At 41.8% G+C, this 14,814-nt stretch overlaps 1 protein-coding gene and 1 non-coding gene across 2 annotated transcripts in view; one reads left to right on the top strand and one right to left on the bottom strand.

Moving 5' to 3' along the window:
* The window catches only part of HMG20A (high mobility group 20A), a 137,402-nt gene that overhangs the window by 31,488 nt on the left and 91,100 nt on the right, over positions 1-14,814 (top strand). The window lies entirely within an intron of this gene.
* LOC111825834 lies at positions 13,233-13,366 on the bottom strand. The gene has a single exon (XR_002829031.1). It is a non-coding gene; the product is annotated as a U11 spliceosomal RNA (small nuclear RNA).

Raw genomic sequence — 14,814 nt, 5'->3', positions numbered from 1 at the left:
AGGGGGGTCTTGGATTGCGAGAGGCCACAGGCCAGGCTGAGGGACCCCACCAGTGCACAGTCAGGTCGGGGAGAGACCTGGGAGGTTGGCCAGCCGGGGAGGGACCGGGGAAGGGCTCCACGACATGTCCAGCCCATCTTGCTCAGTCCTGATTGGCCGGACCCCAGCAGCAAGCTAACCTACCGGTCAGAGCATCTGCCCCCTGGAGGTCAGTGCATGGTGTAGTGAGCGGTTGAGCGGCCTTAGTATATCATTAGCATATTACTCTTTGATTGGTTGAATGGCTGAGCAGACACTTAGCATATTAGGCTTTTATTATATAGGATTTTTAAATATGTTTTTATTGCTTTGAGAGAGAGAGGAAGGTACAGAGAGAAACATCAGTGGGAAAGAGATACATCTAAGAGCTTGCCTTCTGCACCTCCCTACCCACAACACTGAGGATTGAACCTGCAAAGCAGGCATAATTCCTGACCACAATCGAACCAGCAAACTTCTGGTGTATGGAACAACACTCATGCAACTGAGCCACACCAGTCAGGGCATGGGACCAAGTTTTGTTTGTTTATTCTACGATAAAATAATGTATCCTTATTGTAAAACATTTAAACTTTAAACATTCAGAACAAGCATAACATCTATGCTTCAATACCGAATGTAAAAGAGTAAAAGTAGCCTGGCTGGTGTTGCTCAGTGATTTGATTCCCATTCAAGGCACATGCCCGGGTTGCAGGTTCGATCCCCGCTGATTCTCTGTCATCATTGATGTTTCTATCTCTCTCCCTTTCTCTCTAAAATCAATGCAAACATTTTTTTAAAAAGCAATGGAAAAAATATCCTCAAGTTAGGATTAACAACAAAAAAGACATTTAAACCAATAATTCTTAAATTGTGATACTAAATTAGGTAATGTTAAACTTTCATTGGTTTATACACATTTTTTTAAAATATATTTTATTGATTTTTTACAGAGAGGAAGGGAGAGGGATAGAGAGTTAGAAACATCGATGAGAGAGAAACATCGATTAGCTGTTTCCTGCACACCCCCTACTGGGGATGTGCCCACAACTAAGGTACATGCCCTTTTCCAGAATCGAACCCGGGACCCTTCAGTCCGCAGGCCCACACTATCCACTGAGCCAAACCAGTCAGGGCAGTTTATACACATTTTTAAAAATTAAGTAAATAGGTAGTACTATTTCACTTATCAGTTAATTTTTAAACTTTCAGCATTAGCTGTAAATAAGTAGATAGTCATGATAATACTAAATCCCTGAAATTTACTATTACTATGTTAACAAAACCACTGCAGAATCTCAGAGGCTTTTTTTCTCATTTATGCTATTGTCCCAAGTATTTTTGGTCTTAGGCAACTAGGCTGACACAGATTCCATTGTAATATGTACATTTATAATCCCTGTAATATGGGGAGTGGAGCATGGAAAATTGCTTATGGACTCTTAAACTTCCTGCCCAGAAGTATTATATACCAATGAGTTGACCCTATGAGTTCCATAGGCCTTGCCTAATTTCATAGGTCATGAGGCAGTATTTTACTGTGTTCTTGACAAAACTAAAAATATTTGTGAATAGCTATAATGAATATCACAACTAACTTGGACAAGTTACCTAACCTCTCTGTGGGATCACATTGTTCACTGTAAAATAGAGCTCCTGCCCTAGCTATTTTGGCTCAGAGGATAGAGCATCAGCCTGTGGACTGAAGGGTCCCAGGTTCGATTCTGGTCAGGGGTACATGCCTGGGCTGTGGGCTCGATCCCATGTAGGGGGCATGCAGGAGGCAGCCGATTAATGATTCTCTCTCATTGATGTTTCTATCTCTCTCTCCCTCTCCCTTCCTCTCTGAAATCAATAAAAATATTTTAAAATAAATAAATAAATAAATAAATAAATAAATAAATAAATAAAATAAAATAGAGCTCCTAATGATTAGATCTACCTCATGGTAGTTGTGAGGATTAAATGGGATAACATGTTAAACTCTTAGAATAATGCCTTAGTAAGTACTCAATACAATTTTGCTGCTATTACTGCTACCATTATTTTTAGGCTCTCATGTGATAGACATCACACTACCTGCTTTTCATGGATTAATTCTTAAATAATTCCTAAAGTAGGTACTATTACTATTCTCATTTACAGATGTGAAAACTTAGGTTCAGAGATATTAACTAACTTTCTCAGATTCCACAGCTGAAAAATGAAAGGTAGGATTTGAATTCAGAAAGTCTGATTTCAGAACCTTCAGTATTAACTATGACTCCCTTCCAGATAGCAAATAAATACTGACAGAACACCGAAACTGGTTTGGCTCAGTGGATAGAGTGTCGGCCTGCGGACTGAAAGGTCCTAGGTTCGATTCCGGTCAAGGGCATGTACCTGGGTTGCGAGCACATCCCCAGTGGGAGATGTGCAGGAGGCAGCTGATCGATGTTTCTCTCTCATCGATGTTTCTAACTCTCTATCTCTCTCCCTTCCTCTCTGTAAAAAAAAAAAAAATCAATAAAATATATTTTAAAAAAATATATAAAAAAAATAAATAAATAAATACTGACAGAAGAATTCTGAAATGTATACTGTGTATACTATGGTTAGATAACTCTGTGGTGTGTGTATATGTACATATATATTCATGGTTATGACTTTTTTATATATATACTAGAGGCCGAGCACGCGAAATCGCGCGAGACCCAGACCCCCGCTGCCCCCTGGGACCCAGACCCCCGCCGCACCTTGGGACCCAGACCTCCGCCGTGCCGACGGGTCCCCAGACCCGCTGCTCTGTGAGACCCATCAATGAACCTCCTGGTGACCAGTCGTTTGGTCGTTATGGCGTTACGGCCACTGGCCTTTTATTATTTATACACACACACACACACACACACACACACACACACACTTATTTTATTGATTTCAGAGAGGAAGAGAGAAGAAAAGAGAGATAGAAACATCAATAATGAGAGAGAATCACTGATCGGCTGCCACCTGCATGCCCCACACTGGGGATCGAGCCCACAAACCAGGCATGTGTCCTGCCTGGGAATTGAACCATGACCTCCTGGCTCATAGGTCAACGCTCAACCACTGAGCCATGCCAGCTGGCTTGGTTATGGCTTTTTTATTGAATTTTTAAAATATTTATATTATCTGCTAGTTTCTAGTTTGTATCGTTTTTAAAAATATATTTCTATTGATTTCAGAAAGGAAGGGAGAGGGAGATAGAAACATCAATAATGAAAAACTCATTAATTGGCTGCTTCCTGCACGTCCCCCACCAGGGGTCAAGCCCACAACCCAGGAATGTGCCCTGACCAGAAAAGAACCATGACATCCTGGTTCACAGGTCAGTGCTCCACCACTGAGCCACACCGGCCAGGCTCTAGTTCATATCATTTAATTAAATGTACTATTTCATGGTGTTCTGTTATGGTCTGACACTTAGAGTTGATTTTGTCCTTCATTAACAGATGAAGAAACTTGGGCCAGAGTGGTTACTGATGACAGAAAACATAGCTAGTTGGTGACTTAGTCTGAACTATGAATCAGACTTCCTGACTTCAGTTCAGAGCACTTTCTACTATCAGATTACTTCCCTGTAGTTTATAGCATGTAATCTATATATATATAAAAACCTAAGCGACCAGACAACCATTCGACCATGGGGGGTCCCTCGGCCTGGCCTGCGGGGATCCGGCTGAAATCGGCAGTCCGGCATTCCCCCGAGGGGTTCCGGATTGCGAGAGGGCACAGGCCAGGCCCAGAAACTCCACCGGTGCAATCCATGCACCAGGCCTCTAGTCCTTTATAACAAAACTTGATGTAGTTTCTTTTTTTCCCAAAATTTTGAGTGAATTTGTTGTAGAAAACTGTAATTGTGCTCTTTTCCTCGTAGCTCTCTTTTGGTTCATATTGAAGTTACCAGTTTTGTCTTTTAAATATGCCGATGTTACTAAATGCCCATAGCCAAATTAGATATTTGGAGAGACTTTGTAATAAGACAGAGAAGATGCTTCTGTGGAAATGCATTGTAATAAGGGTTGTTTTTTTACCTAAGCCAGACTTGACATCAAATTTCTGAAGGGAGAGACATATCAAGTATATTACATTTGAGATAAATCTCAATATATTTTAGCAAAATGACAACTTATTTATAAAAAAGCTTGATACTTTTCCTGACATAAGAATGTACATTTATGAACATTAAGTGTATTTTAATTTCAGAATTAAGCCTCTTAAGGAAATGCCTGCCAAGCTATATTAAACTCATAGTCATGGTCTGTTTTTCCACAATGAAATGGACTTTTTATATGATATCTAAAGGCCCGTTGCATGAAATTCGAGGACGGAGGGGGATTCCCTCAGCCCAGCCTGCACCCTCTCCAATTGGGGACCCTTTGGGGGATGTCTGACTGCCGGTTTAGGCCCAATCCCACAGGGACATCCCTCTCGCAATCTGGGACCACTGGCTCCTAACTGCTCACCTGCCTGCCTGCCTGATCACCCCTAACTGCCTCTGCCTGCCTGCCTGATCACCCCTAACTGCCCTCCCCTGCCAGCCTGGTTTCCCCTAACTGCCTCTGCCTGCCTGATTGCCCCTAACTGCCCTCCCCTGCTGGCCTGGTTGTCCCCAACTGCACTCCCCTGCCAGCCTGATCTTGCCCCCAATGGTCCTCCCCTGCTGGCCTAATCTCACCCCCAACTGCCCTCCTCTGCAGGCCTGATCTTGCCCCCAACTGCCCTCCTCTGCTGGCCAATTTGGTTCTGATTGGTCAGTTTCTATGCCAGTCAGCATCAAAAGCTCTACCTCCTAGGCCAGTGATGGCAAACCTTTTGAGCTCGGCGTGTCAGCATTTTGAAAAACCCTAACTTAACTCTGGTGCCATGTCACATATAGAAATTTTTTTATATTTGCAACCATAGTAAAACAGAGACTTATATTTTTGATATTTATTTTATATATTTAAATGCCATTTTACAAAGAAAATACAACCAAAAAAATGAGTTCATGTGTCACCTCTGACACGCGTATCATAGGTTCGCCATCACTGTCCTAGGCAGCCATTGGCTCCCCACAGCACCCACATTTGCTTCTGATTAGTCAGTGTCTATGCCAGTTAGCATCAGAAGCTCCGCCCCCTAGGTAGCCATTGGTTCTTCACAGCACCTACATTTGATTCTCATTGGTCGGTTCCTATGCCGGTCAGTGTCAAAAGCTCCACCTCCTAGACAGCCATTGGTTCTTCACAGCACCCACATTTGGTTCTCATTGATTGGTTCCTATTCCAGTCAACATTTCCGGGCCTATCTCTGGGCCTGATCGGAGAGGTGGGGCTGAACAGCAGCCCCATGGAAGCCAGGAGAGAAAAAAAGGCCTGGCTGCTGGCGAAGCCAGGAAAGAAAGAGGGAGGGAAAGAGAGAGGCAAGTACTGATCAACAGCTGCCACCAGCCTCTCTCTCTCTGGGTCTCTGCCCCCTGGGCAGTCAGTGCTGGGTCGTCACAGCAACCCAGCGCTGACTGGAGGGAGGACTTCCGGTTGGTCAGCCTTTGGTCGTGATCTGTCATCACAACCCTAATATATAAAACTTGCTTTTATATATTAGGATTGCAATGTGTTGTCATGTAATTGAGTTAACCGCATATTTCTAGCTAATAATAAAAATTTCTTATTCTGCTGCTATATAATAAAGAAAAGGAGTAGGAATTCATAACAGTTCTTTTTCTCTCAGTATCAAAATTTGTTGTTTATCTGTTAGGAAGATGAACTGTGTTACATGATATTGCACTCATAGGAAATATATAATTGTTTTGAGAGTACATGATACTTTCCCCAGGTCTCCTATAGTTTCAAATGTTCATTTTTTTGTGTTAAAATAATTTTTTTAATAAAATTGAATGCAGAATTTAAATTCACTCTTTAATATAAAATACAGAGGTTTTAACACATTGCGTACCGCATAGAAATCTCTAAGACATACGCCAGGGACCGCACATTTTTGGGCAAACTGCACGTTATTTAAATCATCATAATGCACTTTAGGTGTTGTTTTTCAATAATTACAACATTTTTATTTACAAAAACAATCAAACAATTAAAGTTCCTAGTACTTTTTTAACGTATGGTACTGCGTAAAACATTTTCCTCTATGAAGAGGGACCAAACAAAATTTACATAAGTATCTAGATTCGCTCCTTTTTCCATGGGCATGAAAATCAAGAAAACTCGTGAGCGGTCCTTAACAGATGGCGCGCGAAACACAAGAAAGCTCGTGAGCGGTACGAAAGGTGTTAAGTGCCCCTATATTCTTCCGGCTAGATGTGTTTACTATTCTTTGCCCTGTAGGGATAATTCTCAGTTGAGAGAGAGAGAGAGAGAGAGAGAGAGAGAGAGAGAGAGAGAATAAGAATATATCACTAGAAATTATCTCTAATAGGCTCCTTTCAGCGATTATATAGAAACTCCTCTAAGAGAGGGGAGTAAGGAGAGTCTGGTCAGTGGGAATTTTTGCTGTGTGTAGTCAAAATAAATTTTAAATAAAAGAAAGTATATTCATATATTGCATGTGAAATTAAAATTTAAGTTTAGACTGGCTGGTATGGTTCAGTGGTTAATTATTGACCCATGAACCAAGAGGTCACCGGATTGGTCAGGGCACATGCCCAGGTTGCAGGCTCGATTCCTAGCAGGGGATGTGCAGGAGGCAGCCAATCAATGTTTCTCATTGATGTTTCTCTCTCTCTCTATCCCTCTCCCTTCCTCTCTATTTCTAAAATCAATAAAAACATATTTTTAAATTAAGTTTTTAAAAGTCTATGATCCTTTTTTTATATTTTAAAAATTAAGTTTTAAAAGTCATTCTTTTTTTAATGTGTTTTTCAAAAATTAAGTTTAAAAAATCTATGATTCTTTTTTTTTAAATATGTTATCTACTGGGACAGGAGATAATGTCTAAGCACTTGATGAAAATTGCTTTGGTAGGGTAAGAGCCTGGAGGTTCTGTGTAGGAAAGGCCAGCCTTATCATATTGTGTAGGGTATTAATTTAAAAGAAAAATGTTCCACTTAGCCAGCATGGCTCAATGGTTGATCGTTAACGTATGAACGAGGAGGTCGGGGTTCGATTCCTGGTCAGGGCACCTGCTCAAGTTGCAGGCTCGATCCACAGTGTGGGGCATGCTGTGCAGGAGGCAGCCAATCAATGATTCTTTCTCATCATTAATTCTGCTCTCTCTCTCTCCCTCTCCCTTCCTCTCTGAAATCATTAAAAATATATTTAAGTAAATATATGAATGAATGAAAGAAAAGAGAAAGAGAGGGGGCTGGGGGAGGGAGAGAAGGAAGAAGGGAGGGAGGAAGAAAAATGATTCTAGGAAACTGGTGTTCTAGAGCTTTACATATACAAAATGTGAACTCTGTTGATTGGTTTATTTTCTGAGGTCTTGAGTATTGTCAGCTTTAGGATTCAAAATAAAAATAATTCTAAATTTTACATTTGTTATAGAACAGAAGATGTTCATCCACCCTTCACTAGTAGACCCAAACACTAGACACTGAGAACTGCAGTGAAGGAAGATTAGCTATGTATATATATAAAAGCCTGAGCAACCAAACTAAAAGACTAGTCGACTGGTCGCTATGACGTGCACTGACCACCAGATAGCAGATGCTCAATGCAGGAGCTGCCCCCTGGTGATCAGTGCGCTCCCACAGCAGGAGTCCAGCTCAGCTAACTGACCCGTGCCAGCGGCCCACCAGCCCAGCGGCAGCCACTCACTCCCCCTGTAGTCCTACAGGTCCAATCTCTGGAAAACGGGCCAGGCACTGACAACCAGCACCACCGACACAATCCCAACAGCGCTGCCGGCCTCCTGAAAGTCAGCCTTAGGCACTGCGGCCACGTCCAATCCCTAGACCGGGGTGGGCAACCCCTGGCACGCGTGCCAAACATGGCACGCCAGTAACTTCTGCTGGCACACGAAACCCTCTCTTATAATCTTCCATTTACAATTTTTGTGAACATTTGAATGACTTAAATGTTAAATTACAAGGAACTGGCAAGACACTTGATGTTATGTTCGGTAACATAAAGGCTTTTGAAAAGAAACTGGAAGTCTTTAAGAGGGATGTGGATGGTGAGAGATTTAGATATTTCCCAAACCTCAAGAGGCACATCAAAGACCTCCCAAAAGATGACATAACAGACTGTCAAAGCCTTCAAAAGCTGATTTTAAACATCATCGAGTCAACTATTGAGCAGTTCTTCTCAAGATTTGTGAAATTCAGAGAACTGGAAGAGACAGCAAAATTCATGAGGTTTCCAGACAGCATGAAACTGGAGGAACTAAACGTACAAATGTTTTCATGGATAGACATGGCTTACTTTGAAATGCAGTTGATTCAATTTCAGAGTAGCTCAATTTGGAAGCAGAAATTTATTGACCTTAGAGTTGACTTGGAAAACATTGAAAAAAAGCGATTAGAGCCAGGAGTACCAGAGAGAAGTGTCAAAAACAAACTATTGAGGACTTAGAATGCCATTCCAGAAAATTTTTTCTGTTTAAAAAACTTTGCAACAGCGTTACTCTCCATGTTTTCATCCACATACGCTTGTGAATCTTTGTTTCTCAGTGATGAATTTTGTTGTCTCGTAATAGGAGTAGCCTGACGGATGAAAGTAGTAGCTTGTGCATATCTCTGAAGGTCACAAAATATAAACCTGATGTAAAATCTCTGTCATCAGTGATGCAGCAGCAAAAGTCCCACTGATAATATCAAACGGAGTCATAAAGTTTTCTGTCAGACTATCAGTGTACATGTATACATTAAAAAATAAATGTATTTTTCATCATATATTTGTCACTCGAATGAATTTTATTATTTCTTCAAGGTTCTTCACATACATACACCTTAAGAGATATCAAGTAGGCGTAACATGTTCTCAAAAAATTAGGGTTGGCATGCAGAAGAATTTTGAGTCAGAGATTTTGCTGGTTTTGTCACGCACTCACAAAAAGGTTGCCCACCCCGCCCTAGATGCTTCATAAGGAAGAAATGATATAAAAGTGGCGCTAACATCAGTGGGATGGATTCGGATCCCTGGCTGGCAAGGGCGCCCTACCGCCCACCCACCCGGAGCCAATCGTGTCCTGCCCCCCCACCTCTTTGGGATGGGAGCCAGACGCAGGGCTCACGGCTGGAGAGTGCAGCTGTGGAGGTGCGAGCCCGCGGCTTCGCCGCCTGGCTTCATCCGAAAGGACGTCCGGTCTAATTAGCATATTGTGCTTTCATTATTATAGATAGATAATGCCATCCAGGAGAATGGGAAGATAATATTCAAAAGCCCAAACTCCCAATGGTGTGTAGGTTATAGATTGTATAGGGCAGTGGTCAGCAAACTCATTAGTCAACAGAGCCAGATATTAACAGTACTTCTTCAAAATAGACTCGCCCAGGCCGAAAACTGACTTCTGCATGTGAGCCACGAAGTTTCAATCGCACTGTACGCGCGCCCGCATGTGGTATTTTGTGGAAGAGCCCCACTCAAGGGCCAAAGAGCCACATGTGGCTCGCAAGCCGCAGTTTGCCGACCACAGGTATAGGGCAAAATCACAAGACACCAGAGGTGGGAGGTTCAGAAGCTATGGTGGAAGCTGATTGGTTAGAGGTCAGGTAGGGTAATCTATTATTTCTTCTGGTCTTTTAAAAAAAATTTTTATTGTTGATAGTATTACAGAAATTTCTCCCAACCCTCCCCCTTATCCCCCTCTTCCTAGCCCCTACCCACCCTACCCCCCAGGTCTTCCATGGACTATGTCTATCTATATATATAAAAGCCTAAGCGACTGTTATGACCGAACCACCAGAATGACAGGTTGACCAGTCGCTATGACATGCACTGGCCACCAGGGCGCAGATGCTCAATGCAGGAGCTGCCCCCTGGTGGTCAGTGTGCTCCCATAGACAACGTCCTGTGGCCGGCCAATCTCCTGTGGTCCCTCCCCTCAGCCGTTCAGCCAACCTCCCGCAGCACCTCCCCCAGGCTCACCAACCTCCCATGGCCTCCCCCGGCTTGCCAGCCAACCTCCCCCCACCTCCAGCTCCTGTAGCTAGACATTTGTAAGCAAGGATCTGAAGTCCTGCCAAGAAGAAGTTAATGTTCTATCAGGAGCACAGTGTGACTTGCAAGCGAGTCAAGCTGGGTCAAGATTGCACACAATCTTGAGTTCCAGGAACATTTACCTCCTTGAGATGGCTAAGATTAAATAGTCGTGCGTGTAGAGCAGAAAGGGAGGGCACAGCTGCAAGTTGTCTTCAATACGCTATTGTAATAATATAGAACAAAACAAGATTTAGTTGATTAACTGCTGACGCACTAACCTTGTACCAAACCCCAATAAAAGCGATGGTGAGAGTGCAGAGTTTGCTACATGCCTGAGCAAGCTGTAACCCTCTGTCCGGCATCAATCATCCTGTGTGCTCGTCTTACCTCTGCGTCTTTGGTTCATTAAACATCCCTCAACAGCTCCTGCCCCCGGCTGGCCAACCTCCCACAGCCCTGATCGGTACTGGGCGACATGGCCCCAATCGGCCCCGATTGCAGGCCAGGCCGAGGAACCCCACCTGTGCACAAATTTGTGCACTGAGCCTATCATAAGTATATAAGTTCTTTGGTTTATCTCTTCTCATCCCCCCAACCCCACGTTGAGGTATGTCAATTTGATCCATGCCTCCATGCTTCAGTTCTTATTTTGTTGGTCAATTCATTCTGTTCATTATATTCCACAAATAAGTGCTATCATGTTATATTTATCTTTCTCAGATTGGCTTATTTTGCTTAGCATCATATTTTCCAGGTCTATCCATGCTATCCCAAATGGTAAGAGATCCCTCTTTTTTACAGCTGCATAGTATGCCATAGTGTAAATGTCTCCAAGTTTTTTATTGATTCATCTACAGATGGGCACTTGGGCTGTTTCCAGATCTTCACTATTGTAAATAATGCTGCTATGAACATAGGGGCGTGAATATTCTTTCTGATTGGTGTTTCAGGGTTTTTAGGATATATGCCTAGAAGTGGGATTGCTGGGTCAAACAGAAGTTCCATTTTTAATTTTTTGAGAAAACTCCATACTGTTTTCCATAGTGACTGTACCAATCTGCATTCCCACCAGCAGTGAACTAGTGTTCCCTTTATTCCACATTCTCTCCAGCATTTGTTGTTTGTTGATTCTTTTATGATAGCCATTCTGACAGGTGTGAGGTGATATCTCATTGTGGTTTTAATTTGCATTTCTCAGGTGACGAGTGACTTTGAGCATTTTTTCATATGTCACTTGGCCATTTGTATGCCCTCTTTGAAGAAATATGTATTCATGACTTCTCCCCATTTTTTCATTGGATTGTTTGTCTTCCTTTTGTTGAGTTGTATGAGTAATTTGTATATTTTGGCTATCAACCCCTTATCAGATAGATCAGTGGTAAATAGGTTCTCCCATACAGTGGGTTCCCTTTTCATTTTGTTGGTGGTTTCTTTTGCTGTGCAGAAGCTTTTTATTTTGATGTAGTCCCATTTGTTTATTTTCTCCTTAGTTTCATTTGCCCTAGGACCCTGGTCGGCAAACTGCGGCTCGCAAGCCACATGCGACTTTTTGTCCCCTTGAGTGTGGCTCTTCCACAGAATACCACGTGCGGGTGTGCATGTACAGTGCAATTGAAACTTCGTGGCCCATGCACAGAAGTCGGTATTTTGTGGAAGAGCCACATTCAAGGGGCCAAAGAGCAGCATATGGCTCACGAACCACAGTTTGCCGACCACGGCCCTAGGAGATGTATCTGTAAACATTGCTATGTGAGATATTTGAGATTTTACTTCCTATATTCTCCTCTAAGATTTTATGGTTTCAGTAGAGGCCTAATGCACGAAATTCATGCATGGGGTGGGGAGGGATCCCCTCAGCCCGGCCTGCATTCTCCTGCAGTTCAGGACCCCTCGGGGGATGTCGTGGCCTAAACTGGCAGTCGGACATCCCTCTCGCAATCCAGGACGCTGCATGTACCATTGACCATACTTTTCATACAGGTGAAAGGCATCTTGTTGTTGTATGGACAGCTACATTTTTTTTTTTGCCCTGATTATAAAAAGTAGTACATAACATGATCCTTCTGAGAGAGTAGTACTATATTCCCCATCTATGGGTGGAAAACTGAAGCAGAGAGAAGTTAAGTAATTGGCTTTGTCACACAGTTAATAAGTCTCAGAATCAGGGCTGACCACAAAATGTGCAAGCCAGAGTCCATACATGTCATTGCTGCATCATCCTGTTTTTTTAGTGTTATAGTAGCCTTGCCAGGATTTAATTTTTAAATCTAAGAGACTGTTCCCAATATATAGGGTAGGATCCCTAGGCCTGGCCAGTGATCAGGGCCATCTGTGAGGCAATGTGGGCAGGGCAATTGCCCCTCTCTCCCCGCCCCACTGGCACCCGCCTTGGCTGGCGGCCTGGTGCCGCCCACTGGCCGGCCCCACCCCCCATCGCTGGTTGCCTCCCTCTCAGGATACAGATGCTCAACTCTGCCCCCTGGGAGTCAGTGCACATGATAGTGACCAGTCGTGCCGCCATTCGGTTGATTTGCATATTAGAGATAGGATGCCTTATGTTTAAGTCTTTTATCCATCTTGAGTTTATTTTTGTGTGTGGTGTAAGTTGGTGGTCTAGTTTTATGTTTTCGCATGTGTCTGTCCAGTTTTCCCATTTGTTGAAGAGACTATTTATACTGCATTGTATGTTCTTGTCTCCTTTATCAAATATTAATTGACCATAATGGTGTGGGTCAGTTTATGGGGTCTCTGTTCTAATCCATTGGTCTATATGCCTATTCTTGTTCTAGTAAAAGGCTGTTTTGGTAATAATGGCTTTATAGTATAGTTTGTTATCTGGCATTGTGATCCCTCCTACTTCGTTCTTCTTTCACAAGATTGCTACAGATATTCGGGGTCTTGTATGGTTCCATATAAATTTTTGGAATATTTGTTCTAGCTCTGTGAAGTATGCAATTATACTTTCACCACTGAATCTAAATTTCACCATTGAATCTAAAGATTGCTTTGGGTAGAATAGCCATTTTAATGATGTTAATTCTTCCAACCCATGAACATGGTATATGTTATATGTTTCTATTTGTTTGTATCTTCCTTATTTCTATTTTTTTTTTTGCGGGCGCCAGCACCAACTATCACCAGCTGCCCAAGTATCAAAAAATTATGCTTCCAAAATCTCTTGATGTCGACTTTGCATGTAGAGCAATCAAGCTGCTCTACATGTGACACTCAGAACAGAACCCATTTTTCTTATTTCTTTTTTCAATGTCCTATAGTTTTCTAATCACGGGTCTTTTACCTACTTGGTTAATTTTATTCCTAGGTATCTTTTTTTGTTGTTGTTGCATTGGTAAATGTGATTGCTTTTTTAGTTTCTGTTTCTGAGAGTTCATTATTTGTATATAAAAATGTCATCGATTTCTGATGTTGATTTTGTATCCGGCTACCTTGCTGAATTCATTTATTAAGTCTAGTAGTTTCCTGGTAGAGTCTTCAGGGTTTTCTAAGTACAATATCATGTCATCTGTGAATTATGACAGTTTTACTTCCTCCTTTTCGATTTGGATGCCTTTTATCTGTTCTTATCTGATTGCTGTGGCAAGGACTTCTAGTACTTTGTTGAGTAAGAGTGGTGAAAGTGGACATCCCTGTCTTGGTCCTGTTGTTAAGGGAAACACTTTTAGTTCTTGCCTATTGATTATTATTTTGGCTGTAGCTTTGTCATATATGGTCTTTATGTATTCCCTCTTTACTGAGCATTTTTATCAAAAATGGGTGCTGGATTTTGTTGAGTGCTTTTTCTGTATCTATTGATATGATCACATGGTTTTATCTTTCAGTTTGTTTATGTGATGTATCATACTTATTGATTTGTGTATATTCTACCAGCCTTGCATCCCTGGAATAAATTCTACTTGATCATGGAATATAATCATTTAATTTATTGCTGGATCTGATTTGCTAATAATTTGTTGAGGATTTTAGCATCTGTGTTCATCAGGGATATTGGCCTGCAGTTTTCTTTCTTTGTAGTGTCTTTATCTGGTTTTGGAATTAGTATAATGCTGGCTTCATAAAAAGAGCTTGAAAGTGTCCCTTCCACTTGAATTTTTTGGAATAGTTTGAGGAGGACAGGTGTTAGTTCTTGGAATGTTTGTTAAAGTTCTACTGTAAATCCATCTGGTCCAGGACTTTTGTTTGCTGGAAGTTTTTTAATTACTGCTTCAATTTCATTGGTTGTTATTGGCCTTTTCAGGTTTTCTGATTCTTCTTGACTGAGTTTTGGAAGATTGTATGTTTCTAGGAATTTGTCCATTTCACCCAGGTTGTTAGCATATAGTTGTTCATAGTACACTTATAATCCTTTGTAATTCTGTGGTGTCTGTTGTTATATCTCTCCTTTCATTTCTGATTTATTTATTTCGGTCCTCTCTCTTTGTTTCCTAATGAGACTGACTAGGGGTTCCTCAATCTTGTTTATCTTTTCAAAGAATCAGCTCTTGGATTTATTGGCCTTTTGTACTGTTTTGTTTTGTTTTGTTTTTCAGTCTCTATGTCATTTATTTCCACTCTGATCTGCAGTATTTCCTTCCTTCTACTTCCTCTGGGCTTTTCTTACTGTTCTCTTTCTAATTCATTTAGTTGTAGGGTTAAATATTTTATTAGTCCTTTTCCTTGTTTCTTGAGATACGCCTGT

This window comes from Myotis lucifugus, unplaced genomic scaffold (assembly GCF_000147115.1).
Source record: "Myotis lucifugus unplaced genomic scaffold, Myoluc2.0 scaffold_41, whole genome shotgun sequence".
NCBI classification, from domain to species: Eukaryota; Metazoa; Chordata; class Mammalia; order Chiroptera; family Vespertilionidae; genus Myotis; species Myotis lucifugus.
Note: the sequence above shows the minus strand (reverse complement) of the source record. Positions and strands in the feature narration are given on the sequence as shown.